The sequence below is a fragment of the Erpetoichthys calabaricus genome, chromosome 1 (genome assembly GCF_900747795.2).
Source record: "Erpetoichthys calabaricus chromosome 1, fErpCal1.3, whole genome shotgun sequence".
In the NCBI taxonomy this organism is placed as follows: domain Eukaryota; kingdom Metazoa; phylum Chordata; class Cladistia; order Polypteriformes; family Polypteridae; genus Erpetoichthys; species Erpetoichthys calabaricus.
In genome coordinates this window covers 308,847,720-308,870,026 of record NC_041394.2, presented here as the reverse complement: position 1 = coordinate 308,870,026, position 22,307 = coordinate 308,847,720, and the positions used below count along the sequence as shown (strand labels likewise).

Here is a 22,307-nt window from a genome sequence, read left to right as displayed (position 1 = left end):
TGTCAATAATTTTTTAGTTTATTGTCCAGTACAACTGTATTATAAACTGTTAGCTGAAACAAGTTTTACTGATTGCTCATTTTTAAGTGTTTAAACTATACAATGTATTTTTTATTGAGTAGAATGAATGAATGCATCCTTTTTCAGAATCCCCTTAGTCTATTATAGGGTCACATACTTTGCAGTTATGGATACAAGGCAGAAGCAAACATCCCACATACACCGAACCTACTATAAAAACAATCATTGGAGAAAATCCAAGTGTGCACGTGAACAATGTGTATGAACAATGCATAGACTGGGAATCGAAACTGTAAAGTAGCAAAGCTTATGACTATGCCACCATATCCAGACAGTGTTCAGGAGCCATTAAGAAGGCAAACAGAATGTTAGGTTATATAGCATGATGTGTGGAGTACAAGTCTAAGGAGGTTCTGCTCAAACTTTATAACACACTGGTGAGGCCTCATCTGGAGTACTGTGTGCAGTTTTGGTTTCTAGGATACAAAAAAGACATAGAATTGATAGAACAAGTCCAGGGAAGAACAACTAGGTTGATTCCAGGACTACAGGGGATGAGTTATGACAAAAGATTAAAAGAGCTGAGCCTTTTCAGTTTAAGCAAAAGGAGATTAAGAGGTGACATGATACCATACAATTTCTTAAGCTGCTAAATCCTGAGCAGTGTCATGGGGAACTAGAGCCTATCTCAACAAGCATAGGGCACCAGTCCATCACAGAGGAACACACTGACACACTCCCTCTAGGGCCAGTTTAGCATGGCCAATCTACCTAACCTGCATGTCTTTGGACTGGGGAAAACCCACATAGAGAACATACAAACACCACGCAAGGGGGATCCGGGACATGAACCCTGGTCTACTTACTGTGAGGCAGAAGTGCTACCATTGTGCCACACAGGTGACACGATTGAGGTGTTTAAAATTATGAAAGGAATTTGGAAAATGGATCAAGCATGTTTCTTTAAAATTAGTTCATAAAGAACAAGAGGACACAGCTGGAAACCTGTTAAGGGTAAATTTTGCACAAACATTAGGAGGTTTTTCTTCACACAGAGAACCACAGACCCAGGGAATAAACTACCAGGTAGTGTGGTAGACAGTAAGACTTTAGGGATTTCAAAACTAGACTTGATGTTATTTTGGAAGAATTAAGTGGATAGGACTGGTGAACTTTGTTGGGTTGAATGGCCTGTTCTCGTCAAAATGTTTCTAATGTTCTAATGTCACTGTCATACAAATTAATATTATAAAGTAATTAATCACTAAAGAAAATCTGTTCCCTTTTGAATGTGATGTGTCTGTTTTTCAGGGCATGTATTTAAGATTTTAAATATCTAAATAAAATGTTCTGACTTTCCACTGGGGGCTGTCACCACAGTACTGAGAATAGGAGTACTAATTCCCAGGTAGACAACCCTAATTTGGGTCATAGATCAAGTGAATTAGAAACCTACATTTAAAGTAAAAGCCAACTATGGTGTCAAACACAAAAATGAGAATCTGTAAATATAGTAAAGTAATGATTAATATAAAAAGAAATTAAATATGTTGACTACGGCATTGTGCTGTAAGATATGGAAGAAGGTGATCCGACAGTGGCGACTCCTAACGGGAGCAGCTGAAAGAAGAAGAATATGGCATTATGCTGTGAGTCACAAGTTTATAGGTCCAGATACCAATACTGCCTTGCTAGTCTCTTTAACACAGAGCTGCTGCAGAAATTTAGGTTCATTTAGTTGTTCATACATTCAGTACCAAATCGACTCTTCTAAGGACTGCATTCCTGACTCGTGACATAACAAGTGCAATTTTTTTGTCTAAAGAGAAATAGGCTGGAGAGCAGCATTGGTCACGTATGTTACTAATGTTTTTCATGCTTGAATTATCAAACCTGAACAGTCCAGTTTAGTGTCAGAAGGAACTAGAGCCTAAGTCTGTATAATGGCTCACTGTGAGTGCTCTCTTATCGTTAGTCAAATCAGAAGTTTTTCTTCATTTTTGTAATTCTTTTCTGTGTTTGAGGGAGTTGATGTTGTTGTTTGTTATAATATTTCTGTATTTCTTGAGCTTCTGTAAAAGCTAAACTTTTCATTGGGACTAATGCAGTACTATCTATCTATCTATCTATCTATCTATCTATCTATCTATCTATCTATCTATCTATCTATCTATCTATCTATCTATCTATCTATCTATCTATCTATCTATCTATCTATCTATCTATCTATCTATCTATCTATCTATCTATCTATCTATCTATCTATCTAGCTAGCTAGCTAGCTAGCTAGCTATTAGTTTTGGATATGTCAGTCCATCTCAGGACATTCTTGTACACATCCATTCCTAACTCATACAAGTCCAGCTCAGAATCATCAATTAGCCTATCACACTCATCTTCAAATCAGAATACCTGGGGAAAAAATAATTCAAACATGAATATATGAAACCCACAGACTCCACACAGACAGAGATGGGGTTTAATTCAAACCCAGGACTCTGGAGCTTTCAGGTGACAATGCTAACTAGTGTGCCACTATGCTGCCTCTTATGGTTTTTCAAAAGAATATAATTTTTACAAAAAGTATTGCTTTTAAAATATCAGTAAAAAATGATAAGAGAAAGCAGCCGTGATCCAGATTTTTGAGAGCTGCATTTTGGTGCCTCTCCTTTTGCTTGAAGCAGCTGTGCAGTAGATGTCCCAATATTGTGCCTGCAGGTAATTTGGTTTATCAGTTTTCTAGCTTTAAAGAGATAATAACTTATACCACTAATGAGTCATTCATTCACATTAGTGCTTGACCTGGCAGTTTTATAGCTTTTTTCACATGTAAAAGCAAAGTCAATAATTAATAAAAGGAATTACATCAGTTCTTGACTAGTGAAAATACTCTATGGATTTTCCCAGGATATTCATTTTTAGCTTTATTTGCACTTTCCTTTACTAGTAATTTCCAAGGTGTTCAAAGGGGGGCTACTTAGTGTCTGTGAGCCATTTTTCTTATTACTGTTTATGAAAAAAAATCAGTTTCCTCAAAACAGAAGATGCCTGCCTTTAAAGAAAGTAAACTTCAACCACTTAAAGATTAAATAAAGCAAAACAGCCTACCTGGAAGATATCCTGAGTTTGCATTTTCAGCTTCTTTGAAAATGATTAAATGCCAACACGACTATTATGCTTTACACAGAGGGTAAGCTGAGAATGCCTTAGGTGTTCAATAGCTTTAAATGAATTGAAGCAGGTAGATATATGAGCAGTTGGATGCCTGGTGATCAGATAGGTTTGTAGGGTCATTATTTGTCACATGTATAGGAGTACAATGAAATTTATTACGTGCATGTCGATCTGTGAACAAATGAACTCTGCAACACAATCACTGCTCATAGTGGCGCCATGACTGATATGACTCCAGACGGCAGTGGTTTAGTAACATGTAGCTCACTGCACCTCTTAAAAATGGGTGTGCTGGAATAATGAGTAATCACTTAAACAGAGATGGACAAATACCCAGCAATGGAGGAAAAAGTAAATAAACACAAGTAGTAAAGTACTTTGCAGACACACTACCAGGTACAACTGAGAAAATGGATCGTAAAGCATTGTGGTAGACAGTGTGGCGTAGTGATTAGGACTTAGGACTTCACACCCTGAGGTTATGGATTCAACTCCCACTACTGGCGCTGCATGACCATGAGAAAGTCAATTGACATACTTAAGGTCCATTTGCTAAAACAAAATATGTTAGCTCATTAGAACAATCTAATGGAGAACAGGCCATTCAGCCCAACAAATCTCACCAGTCCTACCCAATTAATTCTTCTAAAATAACATCAAGTCTAGTTTTGAAAATCCCTAAAGTCCTATTGTCTATGGTTGTAATGAAAAACTTTCTAATGTTTGTGCGATATTATCCTTAAGACGTTTCCAACTGTGACAACTTTCCAACTGTGAAGAAGAAAAGAAATGTAAACCAATTGTATCTTAAATGTTATAAGTTGCATATGAATATCATAGGATCGAAGGATAAACGGAGATTGCATTATGAATTATTGCCTTACAGCATTTGCATCCCCATTTGATTCCTACCTAGGTTGCATCTTCTGTTATTTAGTCATCATGTTTTTTTTTACTGTCTATTTGGACTTCCTGCAGTGTTCATCCATCTGAACCCGCTGAATCCAAACACAGGGTCACGGGGGGTCTGCTGGAGCGAATCCCAGGCAACACAGGGCACAAGGCAGGAACCAATCCTTGGGCAGGGGTGCCAACCCACCGCAGGGACACACACAAACACACCCACACACCAAGCACACACTAGGGCCAATTTAGAATCGCCAACCCACCGAACCTGCATGTCTTTGGACTGTGGGAGGAAACCGGAGCGCCCAGAGGAAACCCACGCAGACACAGGGGAGAACATGAAAACTCCACGCAGGGAGGACCCCGGGAAGCGAACCCAGGTCTCCTAACTGCGAGGCAGCAGCGCTACCACTCGCCCCTGCAGTGTTCATGCACAAGCCAAATATTGCCCGATAACATAATGTGGTGTGATCTCAAGTGAGTGTGATCTTTATGTGGCATGGTTCTAAATCCAGGTCTGGCTCCTGGTCTGTATGTGCATTGCTGCCTTTGTCCTTACTGGGGGAAAAACAGATATAGATGTACTTAGCTTGGTTGGAAAGACTTTAATACATGTGCAGAAAGCTAGTTGCTTGAATGTTTGATATAATGAAACAACTAATTGAAACAGTTCCCTCTGAATTCAGTCCACAATGATGATGGTAGTCACCATCATTGTAGTTCTGTTATGTATAGTATAGCTCAATCCACTACTTCATGCTTACATAATACTTAGGTAAGTTCTCATCTCCTCTGTGTTCCATAGATGGTTACATGTGATAAAATGTGATGCTGTGTAGTTCTTTCAAGATGACCTTGTCATCATTTTTTTATGTACCGAGTAACAGCAAACTAATTATTGCAGCAGCACGTTTTATCCAGCTGTATGATATTCCCAGGACTCTCATCACTGAAATTAAGTTCAAAGCAACCATTGTCTTTCTCTCCAGTATCTGCCTGTAAACAAAGGTGTTTATCTATAATTATATTGTATTCTTAGATAGTGGAGACAAGGCTCTTTAACCATTTCTTACTAATCTTCCAAGAGCTAAATGTGGGATAAATGATGTATACTTTATACTTAACATTAAGCACAACTTCAGATAAATCAAGGCAGAAGATTCATCAATAACCAAGCCTGTAATGGTGTAATGATTTCAATGGCCCCCAAAAGTACCAGTTTTGCTCACCATACAGGCTTTGGTACTTTTTTCTTTTGCTCGGCCAGTTGTGTAGGCAACAATGCTTCATTTGTTGAGCCTCTATAGAGCTGATGTAAGTGACACTGCCGTACCCCACAAACTGTATATCCATCCATCCATCCATTATCCAACCCGCTATATCCTAACTACAGGGTCACGGGGGTCTGCTGGAGCCAATCCCAGCCAACACAGGGCGCAATGCAGGAAACAAACCCCGGGCAGGGGCGCCAGCCCACCACAGGGCGCACACACACCAAGCACACACTAGGGACAATTTAGGATCGCCAGTGCACCTGACCCTGCATGTCTTTGGACTGTGGGAGGAAACCGGAGTACCCGGAGAAAACTCACGCAGACACGGGGGTGAACATGCAAACTCCATGCAGGGAGAACCCGGGAAGTGAACCCGGGTCTCCTAACTGTGAGGCAGCAGTGCCGCCCTACTGTATATCCTTATCTAAAAAAATTGAAACTTGAGCAAAATTTTTTAGTAGAATATGCCAAAGTCGTACAGTGGACAGGAAATGAAAACAGAATGAGAGCCACATAAGTCTAAAAGGTTTGTTGTAATAATATAGGGAGGTCAAATAATTTTAATTGCCAGGAAATTGTTTCTTAAGCAGGGCAGTGCAACAGATCAGACTTTGACTATCATGCATTTTTCATTTTATTTATTTAGATCCTTAATTTTATGGTATTATAGTTAGTTAGAGAAAAATTGTCTTCTAAATAGAAGATACCATAATAAGACATGGCAGAGGAGGCATTATTCCAGCCTTTCATACTTCCAACCCTTTTTCTTTTCATGTTAAAGAGCAAATCATAAGGAAAAAAAAGTCTGTATTAGCACCAGACCTCCAAATTCAGTGTGTTCACAAGAAATGTGAATGATTTACTTCTTGAGGTAGAAGTACATTATAAACAAGAATAGTTGCATCTGTTATTTGAGGCATTAAAATGTGTACTTTGGCTTAAATGTTTAAAACGTAAATATTCTCGATTTTAACACAAATTTGTCATTCTTCATCTCGATCACTAGTAATGGACTGAAAATCAAAAATAACATCATATTCATAATCACAGACCCTGAAATTAGTAAAACATTACCCCACATGCTTATATTTTGTGAGAGTGATATTAAGAGGGCTTAGTCATCCAGTAAAGAACCAGATATCAAATGTATTAACATATTTATGATCATCAACCTTGAAAGAGCATAAAACGACACTGCACATGCTATATTACAAACCCTCATGTTTTCAAGGTTTTGTGAAAATAAGTAACTTTGACCCTTCATATTCCATTATGGCATGAAGTCCTGTGGTCAGTTAATATGGCATGCGCACTTTCAAGTCTTTTTCATCATTTTTGTTGAAGACACCTTTTGCTTTACTCTTTATCACAGAACATGGCATGAAAATTGCCTAAGAAAATCAGAGGTTTTTCAAGTTTACAGGGCCAAATATTGGGGGAAGGTTGTAAAAAGCTCAAAATGTTGCATAACTAGACATTAAGATGAGTCTAATGGTATACTGTATCAAATGTGGGTGTTTTCTCGTACTTGTGAGTCAAGAGGTGTCTATAAAAAAACTGATGATGAAGTAATTTTTTTGAACACTAAATACTGAAAGTGCACATTTGCTTCGGTTTGCTGTATCTATCTTTTGGACAAGACTGTATAACAATATGTAGCATTGGCAGCGACACAGTAACTTGATCTTGGTTCAACAGGTGGTGGGGTGTCTTCGGTATGTGCTCTTTGTACAGAAGGTAGTGTGGCTGACGTAGTTACAGTGTAAACCAGAACTGGAGTTGGTCATAGTGAGACATGTTCATAACTTGGTTACTGTTTACCTGTTATAGGAATATGGGAACACAAAGTCTATATTTTACAAGACCGACATAGCATAAATAGTAAATAATTATAATAAATAACACCAAAGTTTTTAAAAAGGGTGATCACCATAGCACAAAGTAAAAGTTGTTTACACATAGGTCAAATGTCGAAGTATGGAAACAATTTCATTACTGTACAGTAAGTTACATTTCAGAAAAGCAGAAAAAAATAGTGTGTACTATTACAGTGTCTTGTTTTTTCCATCATCCAAATCCGTGCTGTTAGGTTAATGTTTTACGTGAAATCTTTTTGTGTTAGAAAACCTTGCAGTCCTGGTAAAGTGTGGAGTTTATGCTACGACAGTCCGGTTAGGTTACGTTATAAAAAAACACTTGTGTTTTATTGAATTTTTGGATGTAGAGAAAAGCCAAGCAAAATGACACCTTTTATTGGCTAACTAAAAAGATTACAATATGCAAGCTTTCGAGGCAACTCAGGCCCTTTCTTCAGGCAAGATGTGATCAATTGAATTTTGGAAAAATCTTATGTGCTGTATATTGAAAAAGTATTTAAAAAGGGTACATTTAGGACACAAATTCAACTGACTTGCTTCTGTTTTTTCTTTCATACATTCAACAGTTTTTTTTTTTTGTTGCATAAGGATGAAAATGATATATGGAGCCCCAGCCTTTGAAATGAAACTGACATTCAGTTTTGTATGTGGCTTCTGATCAGAAAATGATTCTGATCCTTAGAATGTGATAATTGTAAAAACAACATAAAGGTGCCCCGTGCACCAAAGGACATTAGAAAGAGGTGCTTTAAGTCCTGTAAGTTGTGAGTTGGGGTCTCCATGGCTTGGATTTGTTTTTCCAGCATATGCAACTGATGCTCTATTGGATTGAGATCTTGGAAATTTGCAGGCTACCTCAATACCCTGAACTCTTTGTCAGGTTCCTCAAACCATTCCTGAACTATTTTTGCCATGTGGCAGGGCACATTATCATGCTGAAAGAAGTAGGAGAATGCCGTTGCCATGTAGGGGTGTATGTGGTTTGCAACAATCTGTAGAAAATAACATCCTTATGAATGCCAGGACTCAGGGCTTCCCAGTAGAACATTGTACAGAGTATCACACTGCCTTTGCTTGTATTTCATAATGCATCAAATAACGTACACGCACCTGGCCTTCCACATGATATAGAAGAAAACATGATTAATCAGACCCAGCCACCTTCTTCCATTGCTCTGTGGTCCAGCCTGAAGATCATGTTCCCATTGCAGGCATTTTAGGCGATGGACAGGGGGTCATCATGTGCACTTTGATCGGTCTGCGAATATGCAGACCCATACACAGCAAGATAAGATGCACTGTGTGTTCTGACACTTTTCTTTCATGGCCAGCATTAAGTTTTTCAGCAGTTTGAGCTACATCGGCTATTTTGTGGGATCAGACCAGACATGCTAGCTTTTGCTTCCCATTAAATATCAATGAGCCATGAGTTCACATGACCCAGTTGCTGGTTCACCGGTTGTCCTTTTTTGGACCACTTTTGATAGGTGCTAACCACTGCATACTGAGAACACCCCATAAGACCTGTCGTTCTGGAGATGCTCTGACCCAGCCATCTAGCCATCACCATTTGTCCCTAATCAAAGTCACTCAGAGCCTTACATTTGCTCATTTTTCCTGCTTCCAACCCATCACATAGAAGACCTGACTGTTTGCTTGCTACCTAATATATCCCATTCCTTGACAGTTTCCATTGTAACAAGATTATCAATGTTATTATGTTCACTTGCCAGTGGTTTTAATGTTGCGGCTGATCAGTGTATATAGCTTGAGGAAACATTATACATTTTCATCCGATACAGTGTCATAAGGAGTCATAAACCTATCCGTCCATTACAAAGAAGAATCACCCTTCATCTTTAGAGCCTTCTTACTGTTCCAAAACCCAGTTTAGCAACTCTTGACAAGGACTCTCATTTAGCTTTGCAACTCCTACTCCCAGTGCAACTTTTGTTCACGAAGTCCTATCTGCACTGCCGCAAACCTGACATCTTAAGAGCTGTTTATCTCTGAATATGGGCCACTTCAGAGTGCTGTCTGTGTGAATTGAGAAATCACGTAAGATGTTGCATGCTTAAATACTGTAAGTACAAAGTCTCGGAAAAAAACCTATTTAAACAAGAAAAATCTGGGTTATGTTTTTGTTCTACAAATTCCTAAAATCAAATCACCAGATGTTTAACTGCATATGTTTTGAAAATACACTCTTCAATTACTGCTTGAATTATCTTTAGCACCAGTGAATTTCATATAAAAGAGGGACAGAATTACATTTTAATATAACATTTACACCTCACTGGTGGATATAGCAATAGGAATGACATTGCCTTTATATGTAAAAATAAGTTGTGACTCATAATGAACTTTGCTTTATTCAATTTGTTAATGATCAACTTGTTCATTACAACTGGCTATCTCTATTTAATGCTTTGGAAGTGTATCTGTTTAATGTGAATATATATTTCTAACAAAGTTCATGCCCTACTATGTCTTTTTATCCTGCTTTTTGTTTGACTTCACATTTAGATGGTTAGAGTACACAATATTTGACACTAACTGGGAATTCTGAACTCACCCAGCGTAAGTGAATATGGGTGTGTGCACAAGGGTTGCCTGAGATGGACTGTGATATTGATAAGGAAATAATAATCCCCAATACAATTTGCTACTCTGGATACTTCCAGCTCACTGCTTCTCTAAAAAGTGTTATCTGAGTTTGTTTTAATCTTATCTCCAGAGACACAGAAAACCAAAGTGTCTCCCTGGAGCAGGGCCGGGTTAAGGTCAATTTAGGCCTTAATCACAGCCCAGCACAAACGCAAGAACCAAAACTGGGCCTTTTCGTACTATGTGAACATTTTAATGACTTTATAAAATGCAATGAAAATTGTCTACAATGTGAATAAGCTTGATCACACACATGGCATTTATGTTAAATGGTGCCTCTATATGGGCCCAGTGTGAGTGATCTACTGTCCAGTCCAGTGTTGGTTCCTGTCATGCACTTAATGTTACCAGGACAGGTTATGCAAAAATGGATCAATGAATAATACTGAGTGCTTTTCTGTTAAAGAAAAAAAAATCTCATTTGAGTAATATACATTTAACTTCCAGTTCCAAACAACGTGCAGGTATGAATTCTGGTATGCAAGGACAAAGTTCAACAATGCATTTGTTAGTCTAATCTGTAAATCATGTCATACCTAGCTGTCCTCCTGTGAAGTCTTGGTTAATGTATCCTTTTTAGACTGAAACTGATAATAATTATCAGAGGTGGCTATCTTGACTAGCGTGACTTTCTCCAAATGCACAAGATCTGGATTATTACTTTTGTTGCATAATGAAAATGGAACACATCTGCCGGTTAGTATATGCTCTTTATGTAGGGATTACGACAATCTTTAAAAACATGCCAGGCAGAGCTCTAATAATTGTTGCAGCAAAGGGGGTGGAATACTTGTGGAACTGATTATTCACTCTCTTTTAACACTCGTAATGATTTTGGTAGGATCTTTAGCATTTTTTTTGTGTTTGTTTTACTTTCACAGTATACAGTTTTTGTAGTAACCAATGAGGCAAAAGGTGTTAAGCTTGGCATGAATGCCTTAAAAAGTTAGCCAGGTTATCCATTTCATTCCTCAAGTATCTCCACCAAAAACAAAGAAAGCAAGCAGATCTTCATCAAACACTTCATTCGGGGTTGGTTCTGGCTTTATTCCCGATGTTACCATTGTTAGATCAGGCTGAATAAAAGTTGAATAGAAGGGACCTTAATCTGATATTACAGTTGTCAGAAATATTCAATCTGGTTAATTTATCAGAAATCAATACTTAGAAAACATATCCTCTTTAAAGCAGCCAATCTTTTTTCCTTTATGTAGAGTGTCTTTATTTTTTTTCTTTTTCTTAAACCAGACAACTGTCCAGATTGTTTGCACGAACCATTCTTTAAAGTCTTTAAACTGAATGCACATTTGCAATTTTATGTCTTTATTTAGATTAATTGTAGCAATGCATAAAGCCAGCACACTTCTGAACGATGTTAAAAATAGGCATTGGCTTATGATATTTCATTTTATCCCACAAAAGTGTGATTGGCTGGCTCAGTATTCTTTAATCTGCTCAGTGGTATAGAATAAATCTGAGAGTAGAAATTTAGCATATGACCTCGGTGTTGGTTAATGATAGAGTTCATGTGTGTTACACTAAGTGGAGTAGAGCATTCATGCTGAGGAAACCATGCAAAGAAAGGCATGAAAATAAAACTTCTGTTTCATCTTTCATTTAGGAAGGATTCTAAGCTGTCTGTCCATTCATTTTCAAAGCTATTAAATCCAAGCCTAGGGTTTTGAGCACAGGAGCCTATCCCAAGTAGTATCGGGTTCAAGACAATAAACCAGCACTGCACAGAGTGCCAGTCACTTTCTGATCAGTCCATTCATATGCAAAGTTGGTTAGTACAAGTACAGTTTTGTACGTAGAAGTAGAGATCTGGTAGCATTGGGTGCAAAGGAGGAAACAGTCCCTGGATAGTATGTCAAATTCTGCACATGGAGTTTATCAATCCAGCTTTACTGACTGGCTTGTGAATATGTATTCATTCCCAACTTATAATATCCATAGTTAAAAATTTTCAATTCTGCCTTGTCCCGTTACTGGGTTGTAAAAAACCTGACCCTTCAATGTTGTATGTAAGGTAGGAACCAGAAGAAAATGATGGATTACATACGTCCTTCCTGACTCTTCAAGTCACAGTTAAATATTGAGAGGTCAACAAATTTTGGCAGGCATTCAAGAAGGAGGAACACTTTGCCTCCAAAATTTCACAAGCCTCCATTTGTGTAGGTGAAAAACGCCTATTTTACATTGTGTCTTGAGGCCACCATTGCTCTTTTCTGGTCTTTTTTTTTCTTCTAGATTTTCATTGGACTCTTCTGTGTTTGTGGGCATCGTATGCATTTCAGGTCTGGTTGATCACCTAATTGGGTTTTTGGTCTTGCACACATAGAAAATCTCTCCTTTTACATATTGCGACAAAATCAAAACCTGACTGATTTTTGTCATGGCTGGTCGCAAAGCACTATGACATGAGTCACTGACGAGGCACACACTACACTAGCAACCATGAAATTGTTGAATTATATAACAGGGGGGCTTTAAATGCCACACAAGTCCTCTGTGGGACACTCTTGCACACACTTATGCTCATTCATACCAGTAGTCCATGTGGATTTGGGATATCCATGTGTTATCCTTCTCGTGTCTGTGTTTGATTTTCTCCGAGTACTCTAGTTTTCCCCTAACATCCCTAAAGACAGTAAGTTAAGTTGTTTAGTGATACCAAATGCATGAGGATGAGTGTTGATGTATTTGTAAATGGGCTCTGTGTTGGATTGGTGCCCCTTTCTGGGTCTGTTTCTTGCCTTATGCACAGTGCTGCCAGTATAGTCTCCAGTCTCCTGTGACTTAGTTGGATTAAGTGGGTTTCAGAGTTTTACGTTATGCTATGTTGTGCAAATTCCCTGAACATGGCTGTAGTTGCAATATAACAGAAAACTGGTGTATAAGGAGAAAATCCAGCAGCACATGCAAGCTTCACACAGATAATGATTGCTTGGGCATGCCACCCCAGATAAGTGTAGCATTATGGTACAGCTATAATCACTCTGTCACTGTGCAGTCCTAATTCTAGAGAGTATATTAGACCAAAAACTCTAGGTGCGCCAGCTTCTTGAGCTTGAAAGTAATGTGGCCCCGTGGCATAAGTGCTGACCTGTAAACCACAAGTTTACTTGTTCGAATTTATAACATTATCTAAATGCATAATTGTGTGTGGGTTGCATACCTTAGCAATGCTGCAACTATACAAACTACAGAAACTATTGTACCATTCACTTATGTTTAGGTTGGTTTGAATAAAATTATTAAATACTGAAAGTAAATATTACAAGTGCGTATTGTTGCAAAAGAGATGCTTGCAGGCATCATAGCAATGGTTTCTCAATGCTTAATTCAGGTTTGTATGGAGCTGAGAATCCGCACCTTGGGTTCGTAATACTGCTTTATAGTGTGTCCTTTGATTAGGTGAGTGAAAGGGACATTGCATTGGTTGGTACTTTTTGATTGGTTAAGAGGAATCATAATATATTCTGAAATCTATTAAGTACTGTTACACTACAGTTAGGTTGAATGTTGCCAACAGTAACATAAATGTTAACGTCAAGGAGAAGGAAAAAAATGTTAGCTACCTGAGTTTTCCTTGTCCTCAGCAATGCTACACTGTATGTTCACAACAGTGGGCTGTCTGCAAGAATCTTGAATTTCCCTGATCAAATAAAGAGATGACCAGCTACTGGCTAAGGCAGATGAAGACTTTATGGCTCATACTGAGCAAAGAAAACACATCTGACAAACATTGGAATTTGAAAATGAAGTAATGGCCTTGGAGTTACTTTATGTGAGATTTTTCTAAAAGCCAGGAAGAATGTGCAACTTACATGATAATCTCCAATCAGCACGGTGTTAACACGAAACAGTGCCATTTTTTGAAACCCTTTCAACAAAAATTACTTTATTACCACACCAGATTGCATTTTAAAGGAAATGAAAGTTTGTTCTGCTGGTGTGAATCTTTACAGAAATGTTCAAACTAAAGTGGGCAGGTGGATGACAATAATACAACATACAAAGTGAGCAAATCTTATTGAAAAGATAAGATAATGAAATTTTACTTGCAAACAAAAAACATAAAATTCCAGTGTTAACTTTTTTATTCTTAAACACAAGGAATATAAAAAAAAACTACAAAAGGATCTGTTTCAGTTTATAATAAAGAAAGCATAGATGTATTAAGTCTAAATTAGTATGGGGCAGCACACTGTCACAGTGGTAAGCACTGCTGCCTTATAAATCAAGAGGCCTTGAGTCCTATGCCCATTGTTGCCCAAGTCGATACCAGTTTCTATGCAGGGCTTTTCTCTAGGTACTTCAGTTTTCCTCACACATTTCCAAAGACGTACATGTTAGGCTAATTGGAAGTTCTAAATTGGCCCCAGTATGGATGACTGTGTGAGTGCAATAGACTTGCATCATTTCCAGAGCTGGGTTCTTCCTTACCTCTGATATTGCCAGAGCAGACGTCCACCCATCGCAACCCTTAATTGGATTAAACATGTTTGAGAACATTATATTATGTTTTGACTCCAATATCTGTGGTTAGTTATTCATCTTTTAGAAAACAGGCTAGGAAGGAGAGGAGAAGACAATGCATTAAATGACATATTCACCATTAATTTTACTAAGGCCATCTCCCATTCTTCACTTGAGAAGGCATCGGCCAGATTGCATGCTTTACCACACTATAAACACATCCATTTAGATTCAAATTTCTTTAGTCTTTATACAAATTGCCAGCCCCTCTATAATTCTACTCCTTTGTAAACACTGCAGTGACTTATGGATGAACATGTCCCATAGGAGTGTGGTAGCAGCATCAGGAAAAGATTTTTTCAGGACATAAATATAAACAATGTAACAATAAATATTTGTACAATATCTCTGCCTTTTTTTATTTTTTCTTCTTTGTTGATTCTGTGCCTCTAGGGTATTAACAAGCAGAACTATAGTCAAGTTGAATTGTAGCCATGGTGTAAATAGCCATTTATTTTGTTTAACCCACTTCATTCAGCCCAAGGTCACAGAAAGCCAAAATTAATTCCCTGCAGCTGTCACCGTTGGATGGAACACAGGGTACACTGACATCGGGACAATTTAGAGTTAGTCATTAATCACTGCCTTTGAGAGGGTCAAGGAAACTAGGGAAACTTTTGGGGTACTTGGAGGACCCCACCTCATTTGCCATCACAATCATGGTGACCAGGCTGGGCATCAACTCCTTAATGTAGCAGTGCTCAACTAGAATGTAATGTCACGTTCTTCATGAAATCAAATAATAGACTTGCTGTTTGTCTATTAACACCCATAATCCTTATGCATTAGTTACTTTTTAAATATACACATACACATGATGGCTGCAAATTGTTTTCTGAAGATCTAAGAGCAATCTGAACATCTACCATTTAAAAAGGAAATTATAACAAAAACAACATCCATCCATTTATTTCATAAACTCATCTCTTCTAGTGCAAGATCATAGGAAACCGACACCTGTCAATAATACTCAGTTACGCATTATTTACATCAGGATGGTACAGATAAAAATGCACACATTTGTGGGCATTCTTTATCACCTGAGATCATGTAAATACCTTCATGTTGTAGGAGTAATGTGTTTGTGCTCCCGAGTCTTTGAAGGACTGATTTCTAGCTCTAATGGTCCATTTGTTGTGATAAGCATCAAGCTGTTTAAACAGTTGGCAGTCTACCATAAGCTTCCCCTGTTATGTTTTTATTCACAAGACACAATGGAATCACAGATAGGAGACAAACCAACTTTCCTGTGTAACTGAACAATGGCCGGGGAATAGACTTGCTCCAGGGTACACAGTGAGTCGACAGGAGGGTGGGGGCTTCACCAGATGACTTCTAATTTTATATAGTGTCTTTGCAATTCCAAAAAGCACCATTTCAAAGCTCTTTACAGTGGCATTACAGCTGTTTGCACACTTCCAGGACTGTCATGTGAATGAAGTTGCTTAGGGTTACAGCTGTGGGTTGGTGGTTGGTGGCAGCCATGGGATTTGAGCCAAGGTCTGCAGTCCTTTGAGGCAAAATGCTTATGACTGTTCCACTTATATTCAGAATAATTTTTGGAGAATGAAACTGTTTTGCCTGTGACATTTCATTGAGTTAGGTTTTCTCTGCTCTTCATACTTTTGGCCAGCCTTTACTATCAGACGCGATTATCTTTACACAACACCTTTATAATTGTGTTTAATATTTAACACAAATTCTGAAATTGTTATTTGTTTATGATGTCTGCATGTTATGTAAGAAGTATTTGACTCCACCAAATATGTGATAAGTTGTACAGTGATTAGTGGTGCTGACTCATGGACACACTGTCCTGCAGCTATATGATGATTGTGTAGAGTTTGCATATTCTAATCATATTTGTCTGGGGTTTTCTCTCACATCCCATGGATATGCATGGTAGGTTAATGTTATCTCATATTAGTAGACCTTTCCAGGGATTTTCAATTGTAGCCTTCATTTATATAACCTTAGGGAGATAGAGGTGGAGGCAGTCGGCGGTGCACGCCCGTTAAGACAGTCGCCTAATGTGATTTTGTCTTTAGTCCTAAGGGTGAACTCTGTGTGCATGAGATTTGACAACCAATGAATGCTCATGTAGAAGGTCAATGCATAGGCCATAGTGAAGAGGAATAAAGAACACGTGTGTTTGAACTTTATAGACTGAAGCAAAGCTTGTCTTTGTGATGTCTCGTATTTTAAGTTCTAAAACTGAATGGAATACAATCAAAAAGGGCCAGGACTCCATCTGAACTCGTCGTACCTGTTAACCTATTAACCTTTCAAACCCTTCTTACAGTGCCAGCCTAATCAAAAAGGAGCAAGCATGACTGTGCTTGAAGGTCGGCACTCAGTCAGCAAATATGACATGGAAAGTGATTTTCAGTGGTGTGGCCATGAGATGAGAGACTATGGTCAGCAGATCTGATGTACCCAACAAGCAGAAGTGACATCGGCCTTATCTGACCAAGTTTGTGTGCTTTGTTATGGAATTTTTCACTGTCCATGGCTGGATCTCACCTGGCACCATTTATGCTGGAATAAGCACCTGTTCTCAATGTTTCTGGACAGGATAAGTGAGTTAGGCAATGGATGGAAAACGTATGTTCTGAGTGATATAATGCAAAACATCTCGGATATTGAACACCCCGTAGATTAAACAAAAACTTGTAAAACCTTGTTTGAGTGTGCAAGTACCTGAGCATCTTTTCAGGAAGATTTTTATCCAGTTATAATACTACTTTAATTAATTAAAGATAATTAGTAAACTGTTGAATGTATCCATCCACACATTTCCATGTCTATGTTTTGTAGTAAGGACAAAGGTATCAGTAATGGAAACAGCCATCTTTAGCACACCAGTCCATTAAAAGCCATCCTAACACTCAATTTGATGAGCAAGTTTTACAATACTGATCCAACCTGACAGCTTATCTTTGGCTTGTGGGGTCTCCATTGGACGTTGGACGTCTTACATGGACATACTCCAAAGAGAAGAAAGGAAGAAATTGTACTTGGTCCACTACATGTTGCATGACCTGGCCCTTCTTTGAAATATACCTCCATTTAAAATAACTCCTCAGCAATTTAAAAAAGCTGCCTATCTGAAGCTGTGGTAATACAAAGAGCTAGATTGGACCACAACTGAATGTTACCATTTAATATGAAATGTGTCAGCTTACAAAAAAATGAATGGGATTTCTGCAGGATTGCACTTGATAGTATTTCTTAATAGCTAGGCAAATGCTTCCTTTTTGTTCATGTTTCAAGTCTATATGAACTCTAAAATAATGATTTTTCACCAGGAATCTATAAATGTTCAGATTATTAAGAATGGGTTTGTACATTTTGGACTTTTAGGTGGACAGTCAGTAGTAGGGCATCTCAAAGCATTTGATTCGTTGTTGGTGTTCCCGAACTGTTGGTGTTCTCCCCATGCTTACACTGTATGTGCATTTTCCAGGTTATTTGGTTTCTTCCCATGTTTCAAAGATGCTCATTTAAGCTGTCTGGTGACTCGATTGTACCTTGCTGTGATATGTGTATTGTGTATGCCTGTCCTACTTCTTTTATTGCCAGAATCTGAACCAGATGATTCAGTGGAAAAATGGCAAGCATCCTTTGTTCAGGTCCGCTTTTACTATTTTACCAGACTGTGAAGCTTTAGTTTTCATTCAGACCTCAAATAGTGAAGGAAAGCTGACAGTATTACATTTCTCATTAGCTATCCATTTCTACTACACACTTTATAAAGTACAGATTGTTGCAAATAATATAAGAAAATGTCTGCCATAGAGATCTGAGTTATTAAAAAACAATGTACATGTTTGTTTTAAGTGTCAAAAATGTTACACACTGCCGCAAAGTTTTATAAAATTCATGGTCATGGGCACAATCATTTTTAAAGTCTTTGTTAATCCAGTCTGTTCATCTCACTTGTTTCATTTTCTCCAATCAAATAACATCCAAAGCTTTAATTACCATTTTCACTAAAACCTAAACTACCAAATGCACTATTCACAATTGTACTTATAAAACTGCATACATAAATTTGTTCACTTACAGTAGTTTGAAGTTTGAGCTAGTTATAGTGTCTTGCTAGCTAATTATAGTGATGCTCGATAGCACTGGTTATTGAAATTTTTCCGTAGCTAAAAGCCACTTGCATGTTCCCCTCATGGTAGAGATATACATCTCACTTGTGAGCTCATGTTGTGGAAGGTTGAACATTAAGACTGGGATTTAATACTAAGTTCTTAAATGAGCAGTTGTGAATCCAGCCTCAGTAACAATATTGTTATTAATGAGAATGCTGCTCTGTGATCAAGAGGTGAGTGTAACAGTGTTTAAAATGCAAGCCTGTGGTGACACTTTCTACAGAGCTAACAATGTTAGCCACCCTGACTTCATAAGCTGATTTAATTCAATTCACTTCAACTCAGTTTATTTTTGTATAACGCTCTTCACTAAGGTTGCATCCACACTACTACGTTTTCATTTAAAAATGGCGTTTTCACATAGTGTACTAGCATTTCATGCTAGCGCTTTCATATTGTTTACATAAAGTATCTCTCAAGTCAAGTCAAGTTGGGGAGCATGCACTGGTACAGTGTGTTGCTGCACCCACTACACGATAAAACAACTCGGGACCCCAGTTGGCAAACCCCCAGGCAGACACGCGGTCCAGTCCCATCCTCCGGAAATGACCCTCTATCTGCCGCAGCCAGGTGTTATGTGGGCAACCCCTTGGCCTGGTCCAGCCTCTTGGGTCCCCAACAATGAAGATCTTACGAACTAAATCACCCTCTGGGAAATGCGCCACATGGCTGTAGTGCCATAACTGATGCTCCCTCACAATGGAAGTAATGTGCCTCATTCGGGTATCTCTTTCCACACTAAATATGCATATGACGTAGACATTCGCCTACACTATCCAAGTTCACATCGGCTGAAAAATCCTTGAAGGGGTGGTAATGACGCCGGCCACAGAATTTATCACAGAACTGTAGTGACCAGTAAATTATTTGACTTTCCTACATAAATACAGTATTCAAACTATATAAAGCACAACTTAGATGCACAGATGTAAGCAATATAACGAACATAATAGAACGCAACACACACAAATCCATCCATCCATTTTCCAACCCGCTGAATCCGAACACAGCGTCACAGGGAGCCAATCCCAGCCAACACAGGGCACAAGGCAGGAACCAATCCCAGGCAGGGTGCCAACCCACTGCAGGACACACAAACACACTAGGGCCAATTTAGAATTGCCAATCCACCTAACCTGCATGTCTTTGGGAGGAAACCCACAAGGACACGGGGAGAACATGCAAACTCCACGTAGGGAGGACCCGGGAAGCGAACCCAGGTCCCCAGATCTCCCAACTGCGAGGCCGCAGCGCTATCCACTGCGCCACCGTGCCGCACACACAAAATATATATATATATGAGGAACATTCAAAAAGGTTCCGCACTTTATATTTTCATTGGAAATGGTGAAGGTGGAAGGAGTAGTAATTGGGCATTAGAAAGCTGGTACAACACTGGGAAAATTGCATTGTAAATGAAGGTGACTATGTAGAAAAGTAATTTGTTTTTGAAATTCTTAATAAATAGAATTAAAAAAAAGTACGGAAACTTTTTGAATGTTCCTTGTGTATATATACCTGCTATGTTGGAATATGGTTTTCTTCCATGAAGGGTGACAAGTCAGGGAATGAGACTTTGTAATGACCAGGATCCAACCAGTGAAGGGCAAAGTAGTAAGCATGAACCAATCAGAGTGTGATTACAATCTGCTTTATTTAAAAACAATCAGAGTTTTTGTCCAGACAGAGTACAACGCTGAGGGTGCATTTTTAGAAGTCTTCGGCTCTGGGGAGCATTTTCAAAAGTCTCACTTTTTGGAGATTGAAAATGCCAGTAGTAGTGTGGATGAAAGTCGAAACTGAGACTAATGTACATGTTTATAAGTGAAAACATAGTAATGTGAACGGAGCTTGAGTGCAGATGCAGAGCTCTGTGACAAGTTTATGCGCAAATGCTAAGACAAACTTTACAAATTATTAATTACAAAATCTGTATACATAAAGATACAAACTTGTTTAAACAGACAGGAAAACAAAGTACTTTTAAACTGATTAAAATAAATGCAGCCTAAAAATATCTTTCCATTAATTGATTAATTTATTTATGGCAAGTTGACAACAAAGGAGAGAAAAACAGAAACTCCAGGCAGCAGCGTCCCTGGAGGAAATAAACGTCTGAGGGGTCCACAGTCAGTGAAAGTTCATCACTAGTTAAGTCAATTAGCGACTTGTGTGTTCAGTTCACAGGGGGGATGTAAGCATGGAAGTGTAGTGAACCTGGTCTTGGTTAAAGCAGCACCGTTGCTGAGGATGCCCTTCCATGTTCACATAATAAATATAACAGTATTCAATATGTGAGAATGTTACATACTGTGCTGTACTGTAGATAATAATGCTAGCCATTCAGACTAGGTAAACGTTTGTAACTTTCTTTGACAGTATGGCAGATTAGGCTTAACTTTGGGGCCCCGTTTGCTGTAGGAATGCGAACATGAGAGATGTGATTTAATCCAAAAGCGGTAAATGAGCCATAGTTAATATGATCTTGAGTACAGTGGTGTTATGAGGAAGAGCATAACAGTGTTCAGTTGTTTTGGTGAAGTGACAATACTTGCCACCACAACTGTCATTTTTATTCATTAGATCAGCCAATCAAGTGGAATTATGAACATGAAGGTCACAATTCAGTTTTGGTAAGGGAGTGATGGGTAGGCAGGACAAACTCAAAAGATAAAGATGTCCTTTTACAGAGAATGATGAATTTAATTGAGGGAGTGTGTAACAGTGTTATGGTGATAAGCCAGGGGCATATGTGAGGATCTTGTTTGTGGACTTTATCTCTGCTTTCAATACAATCATCCCAGAGCTCCTAGATAAGAAAGTCACCCAGTTCAACCTGTTTAGTTCAATCTGCTATAGGATCACAGACTTTCTTACAGATAGGAAACAGTACATGCGGTTGGACACACACATGTCTGACTCATTAACCCCTAGCACCGCAGGGATGCATTCTTTCCCTAATACTCTTCTCACTTTAAACAAATGACTATACCTCTGGTGATGCGTCTGTCAAACTTTTTAAATTTGCAGATGACATAACACTAAAAAGCCTAATTTCAAACAATGACGAGTCCATATACAGACAAGAGGTGCAGCCATAATAATTTGGACCTTAACAGGCGATGATCATTGATTTCAGGAAACCGACACCTGCTCACCATACTTGCTTTAAATGGCTATTGGAATGACCTTTACGTTTTTGGGCCTTGTGCTGTCACAAAACCTTAACTGGGACAATAGCATTACATGCATTATTAAGAAAGCTCAACAGAGAATGTTCTTTTTTGGTCCAATTCTACACAGCCATGACCGAGTCCATTCTGAGCTCATCTATAACTGTCTGGTTTGGTGCTGCCTCTGTTCAGGCTCAGGCTAATCTGCAGTGCATCATCAAAGCCTGTGGCTGTAACGTACTGTACATTGAAGTACTATAGGAGTCCAGGGTAAGGAAGTGGGCCTCAAAGATCATCGCTGATCTCTGACTCACCCAGGCCATCACCTGTTCCAAAGACTTGCCCCTGGTAAACGTCTTTATGCAGGAAAAGCTAAAACAACCCATCAACTAAACAGTTTTTTTCCACATGCAGTTATTTTTACTAATCAGGTCTGAGCTTCTGCTCAGTATCTATGTATACCTGCGCACTAGGCTTCCTGGACAATTTAACCCCGCTATCTCTTTATTTTTT

The 22,307-nt window shown here is 38.6% G+C and overlaps 1 protein-coding gene across 9 annotated transcripts in view; it reads left to right on the top strand.

Moving 5' to 3' along the window:
- kitlga (kit ligand a) overlaps positions 1-22,307 on the top strand; it is a 136,246-nt gene that overhangs the window by 9,666 nt on the left and 104,273 nt on the right. The window lies entirely within an intron of this gene.